A 23965-nucleotide genomic window follows, 5' to 3' on the forward strand; every position below is an offset into this window, starting at 1 on the left:
TAGTAAATTGATCTGAGGGCTAGAAATTGAGAATCAGATGAAAGAATATTAGAAGCAGTGCTATGAGTACAACACTGATTTATCTAGAAGGTAGTGAAACATTAGACACATTTTTATGTTCTTTGCCCCCCTCGCCAAAGTAATGAATGGCACATGTCCTGGTCTCTAGCACAAAGGAAATCTATTCACCCCTCCAATCCCAATGTTAGGACAATGTCATGCCTATGGTATGAAGGTGGGCACCCAAGCGTGTGTGTGTGTGTGTGTGTGTGTGTGTGTGTGTCTGTGTGTGTGTGTGTGTGTGTGTGTGTGTACATACCCATAAGCATGTACATAGGTTTTGTGAGGACAGGCAATAAATTATTGAACAAAAAGGTAATACTCTTCAAATTTGTGAGAGCCCTTTCTCCCAGTAGCCGTTCTCAGGGAGAGCAACAATGAATGAACAGACTCTGGTTGTTTTGATGCTGCAGTAAATAAAGTAAAAAGTTGGGGCACCTGGGAGGCTCAGTCGGTTAAGCATCTGACTTCGGCTCACGTCGTGATCTCATGGTTTGTGGGTTTGAGCTCCGCATTGGGCTCTGTGCTGACAGCTCAGAGCCTGGAGCTGTTTCAGATTCTGTGTCTCCCTCTCTTTCTGCCCATCCTCCACTCATGCTCTGTCTCTCTCAACAATAAATAAACATTAAAAATGTAAAAAAAACAGTTGGCCATAAAAGAGAACTTGGGCTGTGGTAATATTTAATCTAAACGATTTTGGAGAAATGGACCCATTATCATAATATAAATAAAAGCTTAGCACCTGTCAATGAAGGAGGCTACCGCTGAGACACTGTGTCTTGGTGGGGGGCAGGGGACAGCTCTACTGCAGTGCCTACAATGGCCTTCACACAGGAGCTTTGTGATGACAAGAGAAAAGAATCCATGAAACAGCCAAACACCCAGTCCCTGCACAGCCAAGCTCTTATTCCTAATAAACCACATGTGACACTCGGACAGCATTCCAGTGGCACTTAGGTCGGAAAACAAGAGAGATTTCACAGTACGATTAAGTCTACACAATCACACAAAGTAAAAAGCAGGTTGACAATTCTCTGCCAAATTTGGGGAGAGCTCTGTCCCACCACGAAATACCTGAGATTGGCTGTCTGTCTAGTCTGATTCTTTGGATAATTACTGGCTGTGTCTTTCCTTTATTTCATGTTTTATGAGCCTGATTATTCTGTGAAAGTCTTCTATTTTTCTTCCCCACGGCGTAGGAACACCCCAGGACTCACTCGCAGGGTTCATGTAGAATAAGAGCTCCCATTTCGTAAAGGCTGACCGTTTTGCAGTGAGCAGAGATGCATCTCTCAGATGCCACAAAGAGTCTGTCTCCAAGGCCATTGTTCCTGCTTCCATTTCACAGCCCTCCAGGGGTCTCCATTCATATTGGCAGGTGATAAGCTATTTTCAAGGCACGGGTAATCATAGTAATTCGGCATTTTTCCTTATTAGCCCCTCTGAATGGGGAAAGTGCTTGGAAAACCTGCTCATCTGTGCTGTTTTCTTTTCTCTAGGTTTAGCGCTTTTATGCTCCAGATGGGCTATGTTGTTAGTCCAAAGGGATTCAATGAAAGGGGGTCTACCAATTTTTTCTAATGGTCACAAATTACACGAATGAGAATGCTCAGGATTTCTTTCTTCCCTTTGGAAGAAGCCACCAACCTTGTAGGACAGCCATTGTTATTTTCATCTCTGGCTCTTGAGACGCTACTGAACGAGACATTGTCCAATCATAGATGCACACATGGGTGCCTAAGTGTGGGAGTGTTCATTTTGGCAATGAGGCGATTTTCCAAAGCACTGATACATTTTGGAAATCTCTAGTATTTTCTGAAAAATTTTGGTAGTGTCAGTAGGGGCACTAACTCGACCACAGAAAGCGCAAAAGCTCATGTACTTTGGTTATGCGACTAGAAGGGAAGGAGATTCAGTTTCTCTAAAAACACCGCTGCGGACATCAGGGTTCTTTACCAACGCGTAAAAGGTGGAAGGGCTTCTTTTGCAACGAGAATTAAATAGTCACACATTTAGGAACATTTGGAGACACCTGTGGTTTACGCAAGCCGCCACGATGTCCCCCTTTGGACTCATTATTGTCAATTATGTCTGCATGTAAGTGCATGCAATTACTTCATACAATAGACTATTACTTCATTCATCTAACATTTTTGCTGACAGCCTTGCTACCCTTTTGAGGAAACATTTATCCAGCCTACAATATGAATATTTCTTTGCACTATCCTAGCGTTCCAGTGTCTAAGAACTATTACATCCCAAAGTAGTGGATTATTTGAAAATCGTATTGTCTTTGACCAGGGCTTATGGTTAGTACACCTAAAGGGAAGTTTGAGGGAATTTTCCGTCTTAGGCTAATTTTTGAAGCTCTGCATTCTAAATGTCGGAAAAAATGAGCGATCACGATGAGACAGGATCAGACGGAATGACAAACCAGAGGTAAACGTGTGGCTTTGAGTGGTCACTCTGTGCTCACAGTTTCTTCTCTTTATCGGATCGCAAACTTGGCTGGCTTTTCTTTTAGCATTTTATTGGATGATAACTTCAAACTCACAGAAAAGTTGCAAGAATAAACCCACTTATGCTTTACTCACACTCACTGTGAACTCTTCCCCCGATTTGTGTAGCGTTTGCTCACTTGCTCTCATTCTGTGTAAGTTTCTATGTTTTAAATTTTGAAATTTCTTTTTCTGAATCACTCAAAGTAAGATGCATACTCTGGGGCTCTTTACCCCTAAACATTTCAGTGCGTATTTCCGAAGAATAAGTACACTCTCTTGTAGAACCACAGTGCAGCCATCGACTTCTGTAAATTTAAGGTTAATAAATACCTTTATGTAATCTGCTCTCTATATTCCGTTTTTATCCCAATTGACTCAATCCTAGGATCACGTATTGCATTTAGTCCCCTTGTCTGTTTAGTCTTCTCCAATCTGGAGCAACTCCTTGGCTCTTCTTTGTCTTCTGTGACACTGACATTTTAAAAAGGCAACATGTGCTTTTTTATAGCGCGCTTCTCCTTTGGCATTTGCTTGATATTTCTTTTTGTTTACATTCAGGTTAAGCGTTCCCAGCCAAACTCCCGCATAGGTCATGTGCTGTCCTTTCCACAGTATCCTGTCCCAAAGTATCTCCTATCCAGCCATCCGTTTTTCGTGAGTCTGATGTGCACTGTGGGTTTTGTCTCTCGGGAAATTTCTTCTCACTTAAGTCCAGCACAATATTGAGGCCGTGAAGCTGGTGAACAATTCCCTAAGACAACTTAAAGGACGCCTCTCTGGAAGAGGCAGGAAGAAGGGTTTCAGAATTTAGAGCTCAGCATCAAGGCAGAAAGAGATTTTTGAGATTATAAAACAATAAGTGTGCCATTAATATTGTTCATAAGGAATTCTGGTGTTTGTTGAGCCCTTAGCCTGTGCCGTTCGCTTCATGATGTATTTTATTCTATTTTTTTTATTTATTTTTTTTTAACTTTCGAGACATGGCTCAGCGCTTTATTCATTTTGAAAAGTGGGATTCGATGTGGTCTTTCTGATTTTTTTTTAATGGTCATCTAAGGATGCAGAGTTGTTTTTATTCTTCCCTCCATATGCAATGTGTACCCTTAAATATTTCATTACGTATTTTAAGTAGTGTAGCATTTTTCTTTTGCTGTCGCAACAAATTACCAAATTTAGCAGCTTACAACAGTACAGATTTACTATTCTACAGTGCTGTGGGTCACCACTGTCGGACTTGCTGGGCTAAAATCAGAGTCACCACAAGGCTGCATTGCTTTCTGAGGGGCTCTGGCAAAATAATGGTTTCTTTGGTCATTTGAGTTACTGGCTGAATTCAGTTCCTTGGGGTTGTAGGACTGAGATCCGTGTCCCAGTCTGCTGTCCACTGAAGGTTGCATTTGGCTTTTTGATGCCACCTGTATTCAGTTTGGGGAAGGGAGCCTAAAACTAGCAACGATGGGTCTCTCCTCTCTCTTTCTGACCACAGCTGGAAAGGCTCTCCACTTTCAAGGACTGGTGTGCTTAGCTGCGACCCACCTCGATAACCCGGGATGATATCCCCTTCTCAAGATCTTTAACCTTAATCATATTTTCAAAGTTCCTTCTGCTGTTATGGGAACATATTCATAGGTTCTAGGGTTTATCTAACTTCGAGGATTTAACATTTTGTTTTAGCACCAGAATTCTTTATCAAATGGGAAATTAGGAAAAATCAAATACAGAAAAGGAAGAGAGTCAAGCCTCTCTGGCTGCATTTGGAAGTAGTGGATGACAGGGAAGAGAGAGCTGAACCTCCCCAGTCCCTCTGCTTCCAAACAAGAATGTGAAGTCCAGGGAAAAGTGTGGAATGACTTGCCTGAAGTCATTTCACCTGAAGGACTGAGTGTGACTCTTCCACCCTCTACATGGGCTACCTGCTAGGGATCTGCTCATTCATTGTTCAGAAATCAGGTATTGAGCATCCACATGAGGTGGGCGGAATGATAGGTGCTATGATACAAGAATAAATATAACAAAGTTTCTGCCTGCACAGAAGTTACATTTTAGTGAAGGAAGATGTGTAGCAAGTTTCAAAGTAAATAAAAAATTAAAATATCAGATACTTGTATGTGATCTGCCAGAATTAAAATAAGGTGATTGGGGTGTGTGTGTGTGTGTGTGTGTGTGTGTGTGTGTAGGGGGTGAGAGGTCAAGGGAGGAGGGAGAAGTCAAGGAGGGACAGAGAGAGAGAGAGAGAGAAGCTTTCTTTAGATTGAGCACTGAGGGGCAGCGTCTTAGAGGTGATATTTAATCAGAGATTTGGCAATGGGAAGGAACAGCCACATTGAGTCAATATCTTGAGAAGAGCATTTTGGGTGAAGGAGAGACAAAGCTAGTGCAAGGTCTAGGAACAGGAATGGGCTAGAAGCAGTCCAGACCGGGGTCGTCCTGTGCGGCTGGAGAGTAAGGGTCAGTGATGATGTCAGAGATGTGGAGGAGATTAAATTAGTCAGGCCTGCTCTTTTGATTAAAGCCCACATCTGTCAGTCGTCAGGCACTAGCTACCAGTTCTAGCTGCAGCTATAGAATTCCCAAGCAAAGGGTCACTGGTTTCTTGGCAAAGCTAAAGCATAATGCCTCCATCACATGATGTATTTGTTCACTGAACAGGGTTCTGACACTTTTCCCTGGTTACTTGCTAAATTTCAGGTGGCCCATCCCACTGATGCACATGGGGCCTGTAATGGGACACTTGGACAATGGCTTTGGGTAACTCTAATTAGCCATGCATACCATGGTAAAGATAAGCTGTAACTGACTTCATGGTTCTGACTTGCATTTTAACATTCAGTGGGGTAATTACTATACCTAGTCTCAGCAATAATTGACAGATTTTATGTTTGAAATCTCAGTAGGTCAAACTTCCCACTTGTAAAACTTTTCCATCGCTCCTTTGTCGAGCACATAAAACAAATTTACTTCTGAACCGAGACCTTGAATGCCAAATTTTTACAGCCTTAACTATAGTATTTTATCTCTGCTATAAATGGTTCTTGACTTACCTCCCACAGACCCATCCGTGCTAAAGGCAAGAGGCCTCCCTAATTCACTTGTTTCAATACATAGAAGATTTCTAAGTGGAAGCCAGGTCATTTGGATAATATTTCAAATGTACAGGCTGCATTCCACTAAACATAATAAATCTGCAATTTTACAATTGGCCTGGGCAGCTAAAATGACTGTCATAGGCTTTCCAAGAAGCAGCCCTTCAAAATGACCTCCTTTTTCCTTTCAGGACTCACCTTCACATCTCACCCCAAGACTCAATGCCATCACTGAAATGTTGGGAACCTAGTAATATGGAGATCACAGTTTAGGTTGATTTGTTTTTCTAACAGAACACCCAGATTTCTAGCAATTATTTTAGGGCATAAAGTTCTATCATGATGGTAAATCAAGCTGTCAGCTCTGCCCGGTCCAAATTAGAGGTTGGAGAGATTGAGAAACTTTTCTACTCTAATATTACACTCTTTGTATCTCCAGGTTATATGTGTTCCTCTCATGGAGGCAATGCTGATCCTTGGATTTGCCTGGACTGGTGATCTGTTTGAATGGTGTGGGGGTCCCTTCAGATAGAAATGCTCCTCTCCAAGTGCCCCCACGGGCCTCCCCATCCCTGGTCATCCTGCGTAGATGTTGCTACATTGTCTGCCTGGCTCACGCAAAACATTATTCACGTGTATCACCTAGTGCTGGATAGTTTATAGTCGGAATACAGTTTTTATGGGAAATGTTTGGGGAAAAAAAAAGAAGCTGGCTGCTACAGATGGCCATGGGCACAGCTGGGAGGAAAAAAGGCTCGATTGACCTGGTAACATCACCAGTGGGAGCATGACCGGTGTTTGGAGCTGTTAGCCCGGATACCCCCTGCCTTCTAATACTTTGACTCTGGGTACTTGGCCAAGGACTGGTAAATGAGGCATGGCCCTGCCCAGACCCTGTCCCTGAGCCCACTGTCTCCTCCAGCTTGCGGTGCTGTTTGGTCCCCAGGCTGCGGCTCACGCCCTGGGCTGGCCCGTGGTTCTGGAAGCTGAGCTGAAGGCTGTCGGTAGGGCTGCAGCCAAGGTAGCTCTGGTGGGAGCTGCAGGGAGACTTCATGGAAAGGATGAGTCTGGACTTGTACCAAATCACACTCCCGTTGACTTTTGGAAGGCTGGAATTTCAGACTCTAGAGGTGCGGAGGCAATTTACTGACATTCACTGTTGGCCTAACTCTTAGTTGGAGACTTGCCTCTTGAGCAGCTGGGTATCAATATGCAGATGCTCCTGCCTCACCCACACTCAGCTTCTCTATTCTGGTGTCTGCTTTGTGGCTTAAATCAATTTTTTTTCTCCTCAGCCAGTGGAGCTTGAAGCTCTTCCTACCATCTGGTGGATGACTGTGAGATGGCTGTGTGGCAGTGGCATCAGGAGATGGGGCATTGGGGTGAAATGAGGACACCTAACAACAGGCACAAAAGCCCATATTCACTGGGTGCTACCTGGTGACAAGCACTGTACAAGTGCTTCTGACACAGTGGCATATAAGTTAGATGTGTGGCCTCAGATATACCAACAGGCCTCTTGATAATGGCAATTGTGATATGAAAGAAAATGGGTAGAAATGGAGAGAAAGCAAATAAAATTTTATTTTGGGAATAATAATAGAGCCTCTTGGTTTCTTTCTCTTGAAGAGCTTGAGTTAGGATTATCTTTTAGTTTTCATTATTATATCTAGAGCCATCTTAGAAAGTAGAAGGAAGGCAGTTTAAGGATGGTTTCCTTCATAAAACAGGATGGAATTGAGAAACCAAAGTGTATAGGACTTGCCCAAAGATTTTCACCATGTTAGGGGAAGGATGGAGATAGACACTAAGATTTTAGACTCCATTTTCCACAGTTCCACAAAATCAAGTAAGACCATCTAAAGTTCTAATTATGAACTGCTGATCTCACTTTTACTTTTGTTTTGAAACTGATAGACAAGTTGAGCTCTTGGCTACTGAGGGATTTTAGAAAAATCAAAAAATGTTTCACCCAAAGAAAGTAATTTGACAACGTTTTTCTAGTTTGTTATTCTTAATCATGCAAAAAACACACATTCCTTTTAGTTTCTAGATACCTCTGTCAAGGTGATGTCCATTCCACCAACTCAACAGCCCTCTGCCCCCAGGCACTGGAAATTTAGTGCCACAAACCCCACATTGCTCTCATCGGGACACCTCTGCCCCGTATGTTGTGCTTAGCCACACTCTGTGCTTTTGTTTCACTAGGTTTGTTTTGGAAGTGCTTGGCTCAGTTCTCTCTCTGCAAGCATACGTGATCCAGACAGCCTTGGCTTGCAGCTCGCCTTTGCAGGTCAGTTACACAACAAGTAGGAAGAATTTTGATGCTACCCGGCTCTGGGGGAAAACAGCGTCATAACACCCAGAGCCAAGATGATGAGCTCATTGCTCTAGAATTGAACTTAGACTACCTCGCCACTATTTGCTTCTCCCCCACAACTGTAAGAATGTGCTCTTGAACATAGGACAAGGAGCAAAGGGAAATTCAGGGGGCACAGCTAAAGAGCATAGAAGTAGAACCGAGAATGAAATGAATATGGCGGTTGACGTTCCCATGACTGTCATTCATAGTCTTTAGGAAAATGGTGTCTGTGTGCAGTCGGCTCTTGAAAAAGAGCAAATATTTGACTCTTCTTTGGATTTGGAGCCATATGGTCCTAAGTTTGAGTTTGGCTCTAAAACCTGCCAGATCTGTGACTTTGGGCAAATGACATAAACTCTCTGGGTCTTGCTGTTCCCAACTGTAAAATGGGGACAAGGCTTTCAAACAGAGAGGATTGTATGGAGGATTAGATACCGTGCTTGTAAAGTGCCTACCTCGCTGAGCACCTGGCATGAAGTTGACAGTGAGCTATCATTATTGTAATATATCTGGCTCTGCTTCGGCTTCCATTCTCAAGAGAGTATTCTAAACATGTTGAAATGATGTGTTTCTGTGTCCGTCTTAATCAGTGGTTTGTAGGCCCATCTGATTGCGTACTAGAATCTCTTGGGAGAGTTTTCAAAAAATGCTGATGCTCAAGACTTACCCCAGACCAATGCAATCAGCAACATTGGAAGTGGGTCCCAGCATTGCATTTTACGTCTCCCCAGGCAGTTCAAATGTGCATGTAGGGCTGAAACCCACTGGCCTTCTCCAATTACATGTGAGCCCTTGGAGAGCAGAGAACACAGTTTAATCTCTCTCATATCCCCATCTTAGCCTGATGTCGATGCTTGTTAAATATTTCTTGGACTAAATTTATAAAAATGAAAGAAAGTTGTCCAAATCCCCAACTCTGGGCTCACAGAGACACATTGCTTGGGCAGCAGATAAAAGCAAGGGTACCAACATATTGTTATACTCACAACAGGGATTTGAAAGAGTGGGGTAAAGAAAGGTCAAGGTCCTTTCTGCTGACAGTTCACCCCCCACTGACCACATGTCATTTATCACCAGTCCTATTTTCGACTCTTCAGTAGCCAAGCGATCAGAGAAGTGAAAGCAGAATACTTGGGGAAACTCCATCAGTTAGAAAGAAATAGCAACTGCTTCAGAAGAATTCCTTTGGTAGAAGGAGAAGGTCAGACACTTGCCAAGGGAAGATAATAGGCAAGGCCAGAGGGGCAGAAGAGAGAAATCAGTAAAACACAGCGGGCACTTGCCTGGGACACTCTCACGGACAAACGTGTGATGTGAGACCTGGGCATATACCAGTAGAAGTCTCAGTCATGACAGTGCTCAGAATGCCATAGGGGTGTTCACAATATTAGTCTCTCTCTCTCTCTCTCTTTCTCTCTTTTTTGCAAGCACACGGCAAGCTTGCATTTCCCCATCTGTGACCTCAGGCATGACCATGTGACTTTCTTTGGCCAACATATATGTGAGTGTCACATCTTGGGGAAAGCTTTAAGAGCCAGAGTCCTATCTTTTGCCTTGACAAGGTAAGGCGTGCTCCATCATCCTGGGCCCTGGGTTGAGGATTCACGAAGACCAGAATTCTCATCTGACCCATAATGGAGATGTAGTATGAAAGAGAAAAAAACCTTTGAGTTCTTGAGACTTGGGGGTCATTTGTTATGAGGGCACAACCCTGCCTATCCTAGGGTGTACATATAACAAAGAGCTTCTAAGTCAACTACAACTTCCTCTGTGAAAACAGAGTAAGCAGAGTTACACACAGCTTGCTTAGGACCAAACAACTACTCTGTTACTTCCCGTGTGCATAAAATTGGTCAGGTTTCAGCATTTCCCTAATCCTCAGTTTCTCCATCTGTAAAAATCTGTGAATTGTAGATGTGAGAACACATCATCTACGTTAAGTGTTTAGCGATGTGCCTGGTGAAAGATGAGGCTTGGTAAATATTAAGTTTTATTTAAATGTCCCTCTTATTTGTGGAATCAACCAAACAAATGATGGGATGGCAGAAAGCACAAAACCAGGCAATAAATATTTGCTAAATGAATTAATAACGAAAGCCAGGATGAATAAGTGACCACAACACTGCAAAATCTGCAAATTCTTCCAACGTTGGGTTCTCTTTTTTTTAAGGTTTTGTTTTTTCCAAACCCTCATCGTTGAAATGAGGTATCCTATAGAAAATAAAGGGAAGGGTGCCTGGGTGGCTCAGTTGGTTAAGTGTCTGACTTCAGCTCAGGTCATGATCTCACGGTTCATGAGTTCAAGCCCCACATCAGGCTGTGTGCTGACAGTTCAGAGCCTGGAGCCTGTTTCGGATTCTGGGTCTTCCTCTCTCTCTGCCCCACCCTGGCTTTCACTGTCGCTGGCTCTATCTCAAAAATAAATAAACACTAAAAAAATTAAAAAAAAAAAAAAGAAAATGAGGGGAGGAGGAGGCTCTAATGAAAAGTAAAAACAACCGGTTTATGTTTTGTTTTTGTTTTTAAAGACAGCACTAATGTAGCTTGCTTGTTTCTCTTTTCTTCCATAAATGGGTGACGGTTCATTTAGATTATCCTTCTTCTGAAGCTGCCTTGTGTTTGGCCTTTTAAAGAAAAGAGGAATCCTGAACTGTCCATGGAGGTGCTGGAGGCGATCACCTTGGTCATGAACTAAGATTGGCTGGCCAGTGAGTGATGCACTAGGTCACTGGAAAGAAGTTCCTTTATGAACGTTGACTTCCACTTTTACAGTCAGAAATGTTTTTCCAATTTAAATAAGATACCAGGCTAGTGGGAATTTTATCCCCCAATGCCTTTGGTGTGGAAGGTACCCAAACTGTTTTGTTACTGAGTTTTGTTTTTTTTGTTTGTTTGTTTGTTTTGTTTTTTCCTCCCTGAAGGTTTTTTGGAAAAGATCCAATGGGAGATCTGGGTACAAGTGAAATAAATAGAGATCACAGTATCCGATTTGAAGAACTCTGTATGTTTGCTCCATTGGAAAATTAAAATGTGAATCTCTCTGAATGGGGTCTCACTCCTTAATAGAAAGATAGAGTAGCAAGGGTAAGTGAGATTGGTTCTTTGATTCCTGAACCTGAAGCTTGAATTTAATATGGGACAGGGCAGTGAGCACTCACCTCATATTCATGTGGAGCACAGAGGGTTATACACTTATAATGGAGTCACTTTCTCAGGGAGCAAAGGAGATCCTGTCGAGGTGACTAAAACTGCAGGGAGAAAGGGCAGCGGGGGAATCCAGCGCTCACTGAGAGCATGCTTGCCTCTTTCTCTTGTGGTTTCCCTTGTCTGCTCTGCCCAGTGTCAAAGCATTCGTGATGTAGGTCCTCAAGGCTGACAGCGTCAGGTGAACAAGGACTCCAAATCAATTGGTATGAATAGTATAAAGTTTCACTGTTTGGTAAATTCAGGTATCTCATGGAGCATAAAGTTGAGCCCAATGAAGTACAATGGTTATAGGATGTAGAACAGAGGAAAGGGGCAGGAAGTCAGGTTTCCTTTTATCTTTTTACTATTCCATAAGGCATGATACGCTTTTCCCTAGAATTAGAAGGGAAGAGCACTCGGTGATGTGGATAAAATAGTTGGAAAACACTTGGGTTTGGGTCTTGGGCTTTGCAGAATCCGTTTCTGGGTTTAGTAGTTACCAGCTCTGTGACCTTATACAAATTGCTCGGCTGTTCTAAGCTTACTTACTGCATCTGCAAAATGTGAACAATGATGACATCTACTCCTCAGAGTTAAATGAAGTATCCCACTTCAGGAACTTAGTATAGCACCTGGAACATTAGTTAAGTGTTCAATAAGTGCTAAAACAAATGGTTACTGGTATAGTTAGGCCATGTAGAGACAGGAAGGAGGGGATTAATAGGTTTACTCTAACATTGTACTTTTTAAGTCAAATTTATTGAAATATTTTCATAGTGTAACATTTGCCCTTTTTAGGTGTATAGTCCTATGAATTTCGACCAATGCATAGTCATAAATCAACCCAAACCATCAAGATATAGGACATTTCTAACACCCCAAATAAATGCCTCATGCCCTTTGTTATGATGGTGTGGTTATTATTACTCTTATTTTAAAGATTTATTTATTTATTTATTTTGAAACAGAGAGAGAGAGAGAGAGTGAGAGAGTGAGAGTGAGTCCCAGGTAGGCTCTGCACTGTCTCAGCGTAAGCCTGGAACTCCCAAACTGCAAGATCATGACCTGAATCAAAATCAAGAGTCAGATGCTTCCCATTGAGCCCACCCAGGTGCGCCGGCACGGTCATGATTATTAACTGAAGTCCATAATGGATTCAGATTTCCTTAGTTTTTGCCTGATGTCTTTTTCTATCCCAGGATGCCATCCTGCCTATAGCTGTCATGTCTCCTTAGGCTTCTCTAGACCATAAGAGTTTCTCAGACTTGTTTGATGACCTTGACTGATTTGAGGATTACTAATCAGGTATTTGACAAAATACCTCCCTTGGAGTTTATCGTGTTTTTCTCATGATCAGACTGGGATTCTGGGTTCTGGGGTGGAAAACGACACAGGTAAAGTGTCTTTCTGATCACATCATATCAAGGGGATGCGCTACTAGTATGCCTTAACACTCTTGATGTTGACTTGACCACCTGGATGAGGTAATGCTTATAGGGTGTGTCCACTATGGAGTTCTCTCCCCTCCTCTCTTCCATACTGTGCTCTTGGAAGGAAGTCACTATGTGCAGCCTACACTTATGGGGTAGGGGTTTATGGCCCACTTCCTGGAGGGAGGAGTGTTAAATAAGTTGCTTGGAATCACTTATTTATGGAACCATTTATTTGTTTGTATCGATAGAAACTCATGACTTTTTATTTTATACTTGGGGTTATAAACTAATACTATTTTAATTATTACTCAGATTGTTCCTACTTTGGCTCTTGGGAACTCTTTTAGTTCTTCCTGTCTCCCTTTGATATACCCCTAGCACTGTGACATTTTTTGTTTTTGTTTTTTTGGAGCACTTCCTTACTTTCTTTAAAAAAAAATTTTTTTTTAATGCTTATTCATTTTGAGAATAAGAGACAGAGAGAGACAGCACAAGTTGGGGAGAGACAGAGAGAGGCAAAGAGAGAGTAAGAGACACAGAATCTGAAGCAGGCTCCAGGCTCTGACCTGTCAGCACAGAGCCCGCCGTGGGGCTTGAACTCAGGAACTGTGAGATCATGACCTGAGCCAAAGTCAGTCGGCTAGCCGACTGAGCCACCCAGACACCCCAGCACTTCCTTACTTTCTGTCACTATAGGATGCTGCAGGCTCATCTGGTATATTTCCTGTCCGGTCCCAGAATCAGCCAGTTCTCCAAGGAGACTTGGTATCGATTGGTATTAGAGACTTGGCGATTGGTATTAGAAATCAAGATCTGGACCCTCTGTGTGTTTATTGCTACTCAGGCATCATTGCTTCTAGGCCCTCTAAGCTGACAGAGCTTAAAGTACTATTTTCCTCCAACTTAAAAAAAAAATGTTTTTAAAGTTACAGAATGGCTGAAATAATGCCATGAAAAACTTTGTATGCTTTAGCTAGATCCTTTTTCCTTCCTGAACCATTTGATTATTTATTTATTTATTTTTCATGTTTATTTATTAGAGAGAGAGAGATTGAGAGAGAGAATCCCAAGCAGGCTCTGCACCATCAGCACAGAGCCCGGTGTGGGGCTTGAACTCACAAAGTGTGAGATTATAACCTGAGCTGAAATGAAGAAATCAACCATTAAGCTACCCAGGTGCCCCTCCCTGAACCATTTGAAAATAAGTTGTAGACTCCATGACATTTCATTCCTAAACACTTTTTCACCCATCTTCTAAACATAAGACCAGCTCCTGTTTTGTACAATTTAATACAACACAATACTAATTCAATATTATCCAGTTATATTCAAATATTCTTAATTGTCCCCAAAATATTTTTAACACTTTTAAAATCTAGTCTCTAATAAATATTTACACATGTTTTTAGTGGTTTAATTTCATCTCTTTGGTCTCTGAATTAACACTCCCTGCTTTCTTTTTGATCTGTTGAATTTTTTTTTTTTTTTCTTTAGAAGTGTGGGTCAGTTGTCTTATTCCCACATTATGGATTGATCTTCGGGTTAAATAAGGATTTCTCAACTTCAGCATTGATATTTTAGATCAGATAATTCTTTGCTGTTGAGGGTAGTATACATTCTGTAAGCCTCCTTAACCTTTGCTCACTAGATTCAAGTAACAATATCCCAGTTGTGACAACCAAAAATGTCTCAGAGCTTTGACAAATGTCCTTAGGGTCATAGTCACCTCCAGTTGGGAATCATCAGTCTAGACATTTGTCAAGGATACTAGGTAATGTTGTGTACTTGTTAATGTATCATATCAGGACACCCATGGCTTCATGTTGTACGGAGCTTCTGATACCAAGTGTAGTAGTTTAGTTACTACTTAGTTACTAATTAGTTACTACTCAGAAATCAAGAAATCAAACGTTTGAGCCACCCAGGCTCAAAGTTAAGTTGGTAGCCAGAAAATCTCCTCTTTGTAATGAACTCTAGAAGGACTTTGAGTCTGTTCAGTGATCAGTTTTTCACCTAATGATTTTAGCATCCAGTGAAGACTCTCTTTTGAGTCAGTATACTATGTAAAATGATAAATTTCTATTTCTTCCCTTGTATATATACCAGCTGAAACTTTTGTAGAGAGCCTTCCCCTTTATTTTGCCTCCTTCTTCTTTTCTCTCTTCTTTAAATATCATTATTGATGCATGGGTTGTTTTTAATTAATTGAATTGTGATTCTTTATCATCTATATGTTTTGATCATCAAATAATCCCAAACCGGTCAGTGGGAACCATTCACTTAATTACTGTGTCATTTCCTGTGAATATGTAAACCACTTAATTGATTCAAAGGAAAACTGTGTTAAAAGATCTATCTAGAATAGTTTCACTACCATCTCCTTTATCTCTTTCTGTACAAGTAACAATTTTCATCCATTTTCTGCTTTATTCTCTGTGTATTTCTCATTCAAAAATAAGTTTAAAAATGTATATAAACACATATGTATATTTGATTTCACATCTTTTCTAACCCAGAAGTTAGTATACTGTGTATGGTTTCATTTTTTAATTTTTTTTTTTTTTTTGCCCCTTGCCTTCTGCTTCACAGTATTTCAGGAAATCACTATCGGTTCATAAAGATTGCCTTTGCCTTTTTAGGGCTACACAGCACTCCACTGTGTGTGTGTACCTTACTTTATTCAACCAGTCTTCCATGAATGAGCCTTTAGGATGTTTTAAAGAGCTCACTACCACAGATAATGCCATAAGAATAGCATTGTAAGTGTGCTGTTTTGAACTTGTGGATGTGTATCCTCAGGGGAAATTCCTAGAAGAAGATGTCATAGGGTGAAGATAAATGCATATAAAATTGTGTTATCCACTGCCGCATTTCCTATAGCAGTGCTTGTGCCATTCTGCCTTTCTACCAGAAATACATAACAATGTTTGTTTTCCTATAGCCTTGCCTGTACCATGCGCTGTAAGCTTTTGAATTTTTGCCACTCTGATAGGTGAGAAATGGTCTGTCACTGGGTAGTTTTAATTTGCATTTCCCATACAATGAACAAGGCTAAGCGTCTTTTCTTATGTGTAAGGGCCATTGGTTGAACATGATTTTGAAAACCCAGCTCTTTCTTCATAATCTCCTGGCTGTTACCTTAGATCTGGCTCCTGGTCCTTCATACTTCGATTTCTGGAATAATCTTCCAGCTCATTTGTCTGCCTACAGCCATTCTCCCTTTCGATTATCCTGAACGCAGGCAAAGCAGTTACCAAGTTACTCTTCTTAAAACACTTCTTCAGAACATTCTCCTTCTCTCTCTCTCTTTTCAAAGAACTTCGATTATTCCTTTTTAGCCACAGAATAGCTTAAACTCGTTAATCCAGAATGCAAGATATGGTTTTCCGCCACTTCGCTAAACTTCTTTTTCTTTCTTCTCCTATATTTACTTAACAGTATCCCGCCCCGCCCCCATCTGTGGGGTATGTGTTCCAAGATGCCTGTGGATGCCTGAAACCATGGAGAGAAACAAACACTATACTTACTATGGTTTTTCCTATATGTGTATACCTATGAGAGAGCTTAATTTATAAATTAGGCACAGAGAGAGATTAACAACACTAAAGATGAAATAGAATAATACTAACAATATATTGTGATAAAAGTCATGTGAATGTGGTTTCTCTCTCTCAAAAATATTTTACTGCTGTACTGCCTCTTCTGGTGATGCTAAAATGCTACCAGATACGATGAAGGCATGTGAATGACAAAGGCACTGTGACAGAGCGTCAGGCTACTACTGACCTTCAGTATGTCTGAAGGTGGATCCTCCGTGTCTGGAGCACAGCGGACTGTGACAAACTGAAACTGTGGAAAGTGAATCTGTGGATAAAGGGAGACTAAACTGTATTCCCTCTGCGAAACTGGTACACTCGGTGTCCTAAAATCCATGGTTTGTCCCCTTATCTGGCACTCAATTTATATGAGCTTTATCTTTTTAAAAATGCTTATTGTTTAAGAACAGTTGATATGCAGTGTTATATTAGATCAGGAGTGCAGTATAGTGATTTAACAATTCGGTACATTACGTGATGTGTGATGGCATAAAGGTAGTTACCATCGGTCACTGTACAATGTTATTGTAATATTATTGACTACATACCCTATGCTGTACTTTCTCTCTCTGTGACTTATTTATTGTATATCTGGACCATTATACCTCTTAATCCTCTTCACTTGTTGGGCCCACTCCCCGCCTCCTCTCTGTATACCACCAATTTGTTCTCTGTATGAGTCTGTTTCATTTTTTTAGATTCCACATATAAGTAAAATCATTCGGTATTTGTCTGTCTCTGCACAATTTCTTCACTTAGCATGGTACCCTCTAGGTCCATCTATGTTGTCTTAAATGGAAAGAGCTCCATTTTTTTGGTGGCTAATATTCCAATGTATGTGTGTGTATGTGTGTGTGTGTGTGTGTGTGTGTGTACACACCAGTTCTTTACCCATTCATCTACTGATGGACATCGATAACGCTATAATAAACATAAGGGTGCATATATCTTTCTAAATTAGCGTTTTCATCTTTTTTGGATAAATACTCAGTATTGGAATTACTGGATCAAATGGTAGTTCTGTTCTTAAATTTTTGAGGAAATGCCATACTGTTTTCCACAGTGGCTGTACCAACTTTTAGTCCCACTAACAGTACACAAGGGTTCCTTTCTCTCCACATCTTCATGAACATTTGTTGATTGTAGCCATTCTGACAGGTGTAAGGTAAAATCTCATTGTAGCTTTGATATGCATATCTTTAATAATTAGTGATGTTGAGCACTGTTTCATGTCTCTGTTTGCCATCTGTATGTCTTCTTTAGAAAAATGTTTATTCATGTCCTCTGCCCATTTTTTACTTGCCTTGTTTCATTGTTTTTTTTTTCCTTCCTTTTCTGTGTGTGTTGAGTTGTATAGCTGCTTTATATATTTTGGATATTAACACTTCATTGGCTGTGTATGATTTGCAAATACTGTCTCCCATTCAGTAGGTTGCCCATTTGTTTTGTTGATGGTTTCCTTTGCTGGCAAAATGTTTTTATTTTGGTGTAGTTCCAATAGTTTATTTCAGTCTTTATTCCCCTTGCCTGAGGAGATCTATGCATAAATGCTTTGCTAACGTTGGTGCCAAAAAGACTATTACCTATATTTTCTTTCAGAAGTTTTATAGTTTCAGATCTTTAATCCTTCAGAATAATGTTTAATTTTTATATTTTTCAATGTTTTATTTATTTTTGAGCGAGAGATAGAGACAGGGAAGGGTCAGAGAGAAAGGGAGACACAGAATCTGAAGACAGGCTGCAGGCTCTGAGCTAGCTGTCAGCACAGAGCCTGACGTGGGGCTCGAACCCATGAACTGTGAGATCATGACCTGAGCCGGTGTCGGATGCTTAGCTGACTGAGCCACCCAGGCACCCCTAAAATAATGTTCTAAATGTTTGTTTTTGAGAGAGAGAGAGTGAGCACAGAGGAGGGGCAGAGAGAGAGGGAGACAGAATCCGAAGCAGGCTCCAGGCTCTGAGCTGTCAGCACAAAGCCTGACATGGGGCTTGAACTCATGAACTTCAAGATCATGACCTAAGCCGAAGTCGAAGGCTTAACCAACTGAGCCACTCTGGTGCCCCTCTTTAATCCATTTTGAGTTTATTTTTGTGTATGGTGTAAGAAAGTGGTCCATTCTTTTGCATGTAGCTGTCCATTTGTTGAAGAGAATTTTCTTCCTTTTACATTTTCACCTCCTTCGTTGCAGAGTAATTGACCATATAAGTGCAATTTATTTTGGGGCTCTCTATTCTGTTCTGTTGATCTCTGCCTATTTTTGTACCAGTACCATACTGTTCTGATTATTATAGCTTTGTAGTCTATCTTGAAATCAGGAAGCCTGATAACTCCAGCTTTGTTTTTTCTCATGCTTTGGCTATTTGTGTTCTTTTGTGGTTCTCTACAAATTTTAGGATTATTTGTTTTAGCTTGGCTAAAAATGCTGTTGGTATTTTGATACAAGTTGCACGGAATCACTAGGTTATTTTGGGTAGTATGGATGCTTTAACAATATTAATTTCTCCAGTCCATGAGCATGAACTATCTTTCCATTTTTTGGGTTGTCTTCATTTTATTTAATCCCTGTCTTAGAGTTTTCAGAGTATAGGTCTTTCTTCATTTTGATTACTTTATTTCTAGGTATTTTATTTTTTGATGCATTTGTAAATGAGCTTGTTTGCTAATTTATCTTTCTGCTACTTTGTTATTAGTGTACACAAATGCAACAGTTTTCTGTGTATTGACTTTATATGCTGCAACTTTACTGAATCATTTATTCTATCAGTTTTTATGATGGAGTCTTAATTTTTTTAATTAAAAAAATCTTTTTATACTTTATTATTTTTGAGACAGAGAGAGACAGAGTATGAGTGGAGGAGGGACAAAGAGAGAGGGAGACACAGAATCTGAAACAGGCTCCAGGCTCTGAGCTGCCAGCGCAGAACCTGATGCGGGGCTTGAGCCCACAAACTGTGAGATCATGACCTGAGCTGAAGTCGGACACTTACCCGACTGAGCCACCCAGGTGCTCCTGATGGAGTCTTTAGAGTGTTGTATATATAGTATCATGTTGTCTGCAAATAGTGACAGTTTTACTTCATTTTGGATTTGGATACCTTTTATTTCTTTTTCTTGTCTGATTGTTGAGGCTAGGATTTCCAGTACTATTTTGAATAAAAGTAATGAATGTGGGTATTCTTGTCTTGTTCCTGATCTTACAGGAAAAGCTTTCAGTTTTCACCATTGAGTATATTATTAGCTGTAGGTTTTTCATAGAAGACCTTTATTATGTTGAGGTGAAGAGCCAAAAATTAAGTCCTCCATTAAGAGCAACCTCGGGCTGCACGTAGCCCCAGTCCCAGTCCCAGGAAAAGCCTCAGACTGTTCAAGGCTAAAGCCATCCTCGGACCGCCCTCAGTTCAGCTAATCAAAAAAACATTCCTATGGTCTGAGTCAAGGCTGGGAACTGCAAAACTGGCCAATTTCTCACCGCTTGCCTGAACCCCACGTGAGCCCTTTGAACTCACCTCATAATTGGTCATTTTCAAAGGATTCACAAAAGTCATGATTGGGTCCCACCAAAAGTAATGAACACCTCACAGATACTGAACGGTCAAAGCTGTTACCAGGGGTGCTGCTGTACAATTGTAATTGGTGCTTATGTGATGATGCTACGTGTACTGTAACACCCCCATCCCTTACTCCTTAAAAGCCCTGCTCGCTATTGTTCTTCGCTTCACCTTGCTGCCATGACACCGGTTGGCTGGTGAGCCCCTGCTCAAGCTTGTAATAAAGACCCTTTTGTATTTGCATCGGTGTCGACTCCTTGGAGGTCTCTGGGAACTCACGAATCGGGCACAACAGAGGTATGTTCCCTCTACACCCATTCTGTTGAGAGGTTTCATCATGAATGGATGTTGAATTTTTTCAAATGCTTTTCCTATATCTGTTGAGATGATCATGCTTGTTAATCTTTCATTTTGCTAGTATGATGTATCAAGTTGATTGGTTTATGAATATTGAACTATTCCTGTATCCTCAGAATAAATCCCACTTGATCATGGGGAATGATCCTTTGAAAATATTGTTGAGTTCAGTTTGCTACTATTTTGTTGAGGATTTTTGTATCTATAGTCATCAGGGATATTGGCCTGTAATTTTCTTTCTTTCTTTTCTTTCTTTCTTTCTTTCTTTCTTTCTTTCTTTCTTTCTTTCTTTCTTTCTTTCTTTCTTTNTCATCTTCTTTTGTAGTATCTTGTCTGGTTTTGTTATCAGGGTAATGCTGGTTTCATAGAATGAATTTGGAAGGATTCCTTCCTGTTCTATTTTTAGAACACTTTGATTCTTATGGCCTATTTCTTTTATTAGAAGTACTTAAAAATTTTAAATTTGTGTATAATTTTCCCCAAGAGTAGGGACTAAAGCATTTAAATGAACAGAAATTAATGAGTTTTTTGTTACCTACTTCTAAGCCAAGATAAAGATACATTGACATCTATTATATTGACAAGGTAAGGAAGTAAACAGATATTAGTAATTTGATTAAAATCGATTAATAAGTCTGTGGTGTTGTAAGTATAGGCCCAAAATCTTATTTTATAATCAGGTGTCACCTATTACTATATATCCAAATTAAAACAAAACCAAAAAAGGCACCTCAAAGCATCAAGTAAAAATGACTCCATTTACTTATTCTCTCAATTAATGAAGAAATGTAATTTAGAAAACTTTGATTTGTCTTAGTTAAAATTTCCGTTCAAGATACCAGCTAGAAAGAGAAAGAATTTTGCATCCAATCATTTTGGAACAAGAAGATATTATATAAAATGCTATCTGCTTGTTTTCAGCCTAATAAAGAAGAGAAATCTAAGAGAGAACAGATTACCTGCCAGAGGTAAAGGGTGAAGGATGCAAAAGGAACAAACTTGTACTTCTAAAATGAATAAATCCTGGGAATATAATGTGTAGCATGAGGACTATAGTTAATAATACTGCATTGTATATTTGAAAGATGCTAAGACAGTAGATTATAAAAGTTCTCATCACAAGGAGAAAAAGTCTGTAACTCTAAGGTGACAGATGTTAACTAGACTTATTGTGATCACTGCACAATGCATATAAATATTGAATCATTATTTGTACACCTGAAACTAATGTACCTTTCTATATCAGTTATATCTCCATAAAAAAGAAGAGAAATCTAACCCCATAATAATAAAAACTCCCTTGTTTCATCCTGGAATAGCAAATTCAATATTTTCTTTAAAATACAACGGCTGCTTTTTGGTCATGTTTCCTTTTTCTCCTCTTTCTGGTAATCTTTCTTTGGAATAATAAATAACTCCATCCCGGAACTAGACAAGATTAGAGTCAATCTGGAATTTGAGTTCTTTTTTATTGGGCATAAAAAAAAAATCTTAATCTATAGTTGTGCTAAATATCTGGGAAGGAATAAAACGCTCAGAGAAAAACCCACTATTTCCAACAACCAATCATTACATGCTGTAAAGAAAATATCTCAAAGTGACTGACTTCATTTTTCTCTAACTCTCCTAGAGATTGTCTAACTTGGGTTCAAAGATGAATCTACATTATTAAAGTGGAGGAAAGTGGAGTTTTTTCTGAAGGATGATGTCCTGTCTCACAAGAAGGATCTCAAGAAAATCTATGGTACGTTATTCATATCTTTTAAAATTTATATTTGTATTTTATTAAAATTATGAAATTTAATAAGCCATGTCCTCTTCAGATCTCCTTAATGGTTTTAATATTGTATGAAAAGCTATTTACTTCTGTATTATATGATATATCACAGAATAATATTTCTGTATTATATGATATATTTTCCCTTCTTGGCGCATAAACAAAGTTTGAATCGAGAAAACATCATATCTAGATCCCTGGGTGTCCTGAGCCACGCATCTCCCCTCTAAGTTCCAGCAACTCTCAAATTCAATTCAATAAATATTATACATTTTATTGTACTTTTATTATATCCTATGCCCTGCCGCTAGTTTTTTTTTTTCATAGCACAGTGTATAAGCTATTGAGCTTATTCTAAATAGTTTAGTGTCTAGGCAGAAAAATGTGTATGCACCAAATATTACACAGATCAGCCGTAAAGAGTATTATCGTTGGTTTACAAATAAGAGGAAGCAAGAAAAGAGCATTAACTCAACTGCAGAGATCAACAGAGACCCCAGAAAGTGAAAACTGACTTCACTCTGGACAGTCTAAAAATACACAAGGTCCAACATATAGAGACTTTATAAATGAAGAGAAATTTTGTAATTTAAATTGAGAAATTAGCATTAGAAATGTTCTAGTCACTCTCCTGCGATCCCACTGAACACTGGATCTCTCTCTATTCCAGAATGTTGCCTTGTAAAAGACTTGGCTCAAGATTTATCACTTGTAACAGCTACAGAGGGCCTTCTAGTGGGGTCACAACCATTATCAACTTTGAATTCTCAGTATTCTGGTGAGCTCAACACCTGTACATGAAGTTTATTAAAGTAGTGAACAGACTAAATATTTCAGTAGTACTTTGCAGAAGGAAGCAAACTTTCTAATTTATGCCTTCTTACAAGTTGATTCTTTTGGATTTCGAGTCCCCAGATAGCCTAGGTCTGATATGGATGTTATTTTTTCCCAGGGGCTCCACTTGGTCTCATCTGTAGCCAGATCAGCTAAGGGAAGAGTGAGCACAATGTATATCCTTAGTGTTCATGGTTGTCATTTTTTCCAAGTTTTGAGATTTTACAGACAGATAACATGTGCGTGTACACACACACACACACACACACACACATATACACACACACACACACCCCTCTCTGTGATACACAAAGATGCTAGCATGGTCACACAACATACAATAATAGCAAAGGTTCAAATGGGGACCACAAAAATTAGCTGGATGCGAAATCTACTGAGCAAATATGGTCTGAAATAGGCAAAATGTGAACTCAAAATAGTCAAGACATTTATCCTGGACCCACGAGAAAGACCACCTCCTATCACTTCACAAGATACACCGGAATTTGCTTACCTTTCCAACCTTAGTACTTGGATTACTTATGTTTAGGTCTATTTATGCTTCCCAGAAAATTAGCCTCTTACCCTTACATGTCTTACTCTAAATGTTAACCCCTTCCTAAGTGTGATTTTCATTTTTACATTTTATTTTCCAATAATAGAAATGCCCCATTTCACAGTGGAAGGTAATGGAAGAATGGCATTCAAGTTCCTAAAAACTTTTTTGTAGTTACAGATATTATAGCAAATATGTGATTTCCATTTAAGGGAGAAAGAATCCATAGCAGTCATCAGATAAATTATAAGTCATGATTAATATTTAAGAATTTAAGGAAATCCACTAGGTGAAACCAATAAAAATTCTACTTAATCCTGGCACAGTCTGACCCCCCGCAACCTCGTGAGTGTTTGATGAAATCTTGGCCCTACCAGGAAGCTTATTAGAAACGTAATTCTCAGGCCCTACCTAGACCTGTGAATCAGAATTTACATTTTAACATCCCCTCCCCCGTCCCCCCCATGGGATCTGTGTGCACATTAAAGTTTTCGAAGCAGAGGTTAGCCAATCATAGAACTTTGCGGAAATTCCATGAATAGAAATTACTCCATCAACCTTTAATTTAGGTTGGGTTTCCTTTCAAAGATCTACAGACCCAAATGTTAATTATTTTCAATAACTTGATTAAATTTACATTAAGATACATTCCTGGAATTTGGTGCCCTTCC

The 23965-nt window shown here is 39.9% G+C and overlaps 1 protein-coding gene across 3 annotated transcripts in view; it reads right to left on the reverse strand.

The window, feature by feature from the left end:
- PCSK5 (proprotein convertase subtilisin/kexin type 5) overlaps positions 1-23965 on the reverse strand; it is a 462552-nt gene that overhangs the window by 67483 nt on the left and 371104 nt on the right. The window lies entirely within an intron of this gene.

This window comes from Crocuta crocuta, unplaced genomic scaffold (genome assembly GCF_008692635.1).
Source record: "Crocuta crocuta isolate KB4526 unplaced genomic scaffold, BGI_CrCroc_1.0 scaffold41, whole genome shotgun sequence".
NCBI lineage: Eukaryota > Metazoa > Chordata > Mammalia > Carnivora > Hyaenidae > Crocuta > Crocuta crocuta.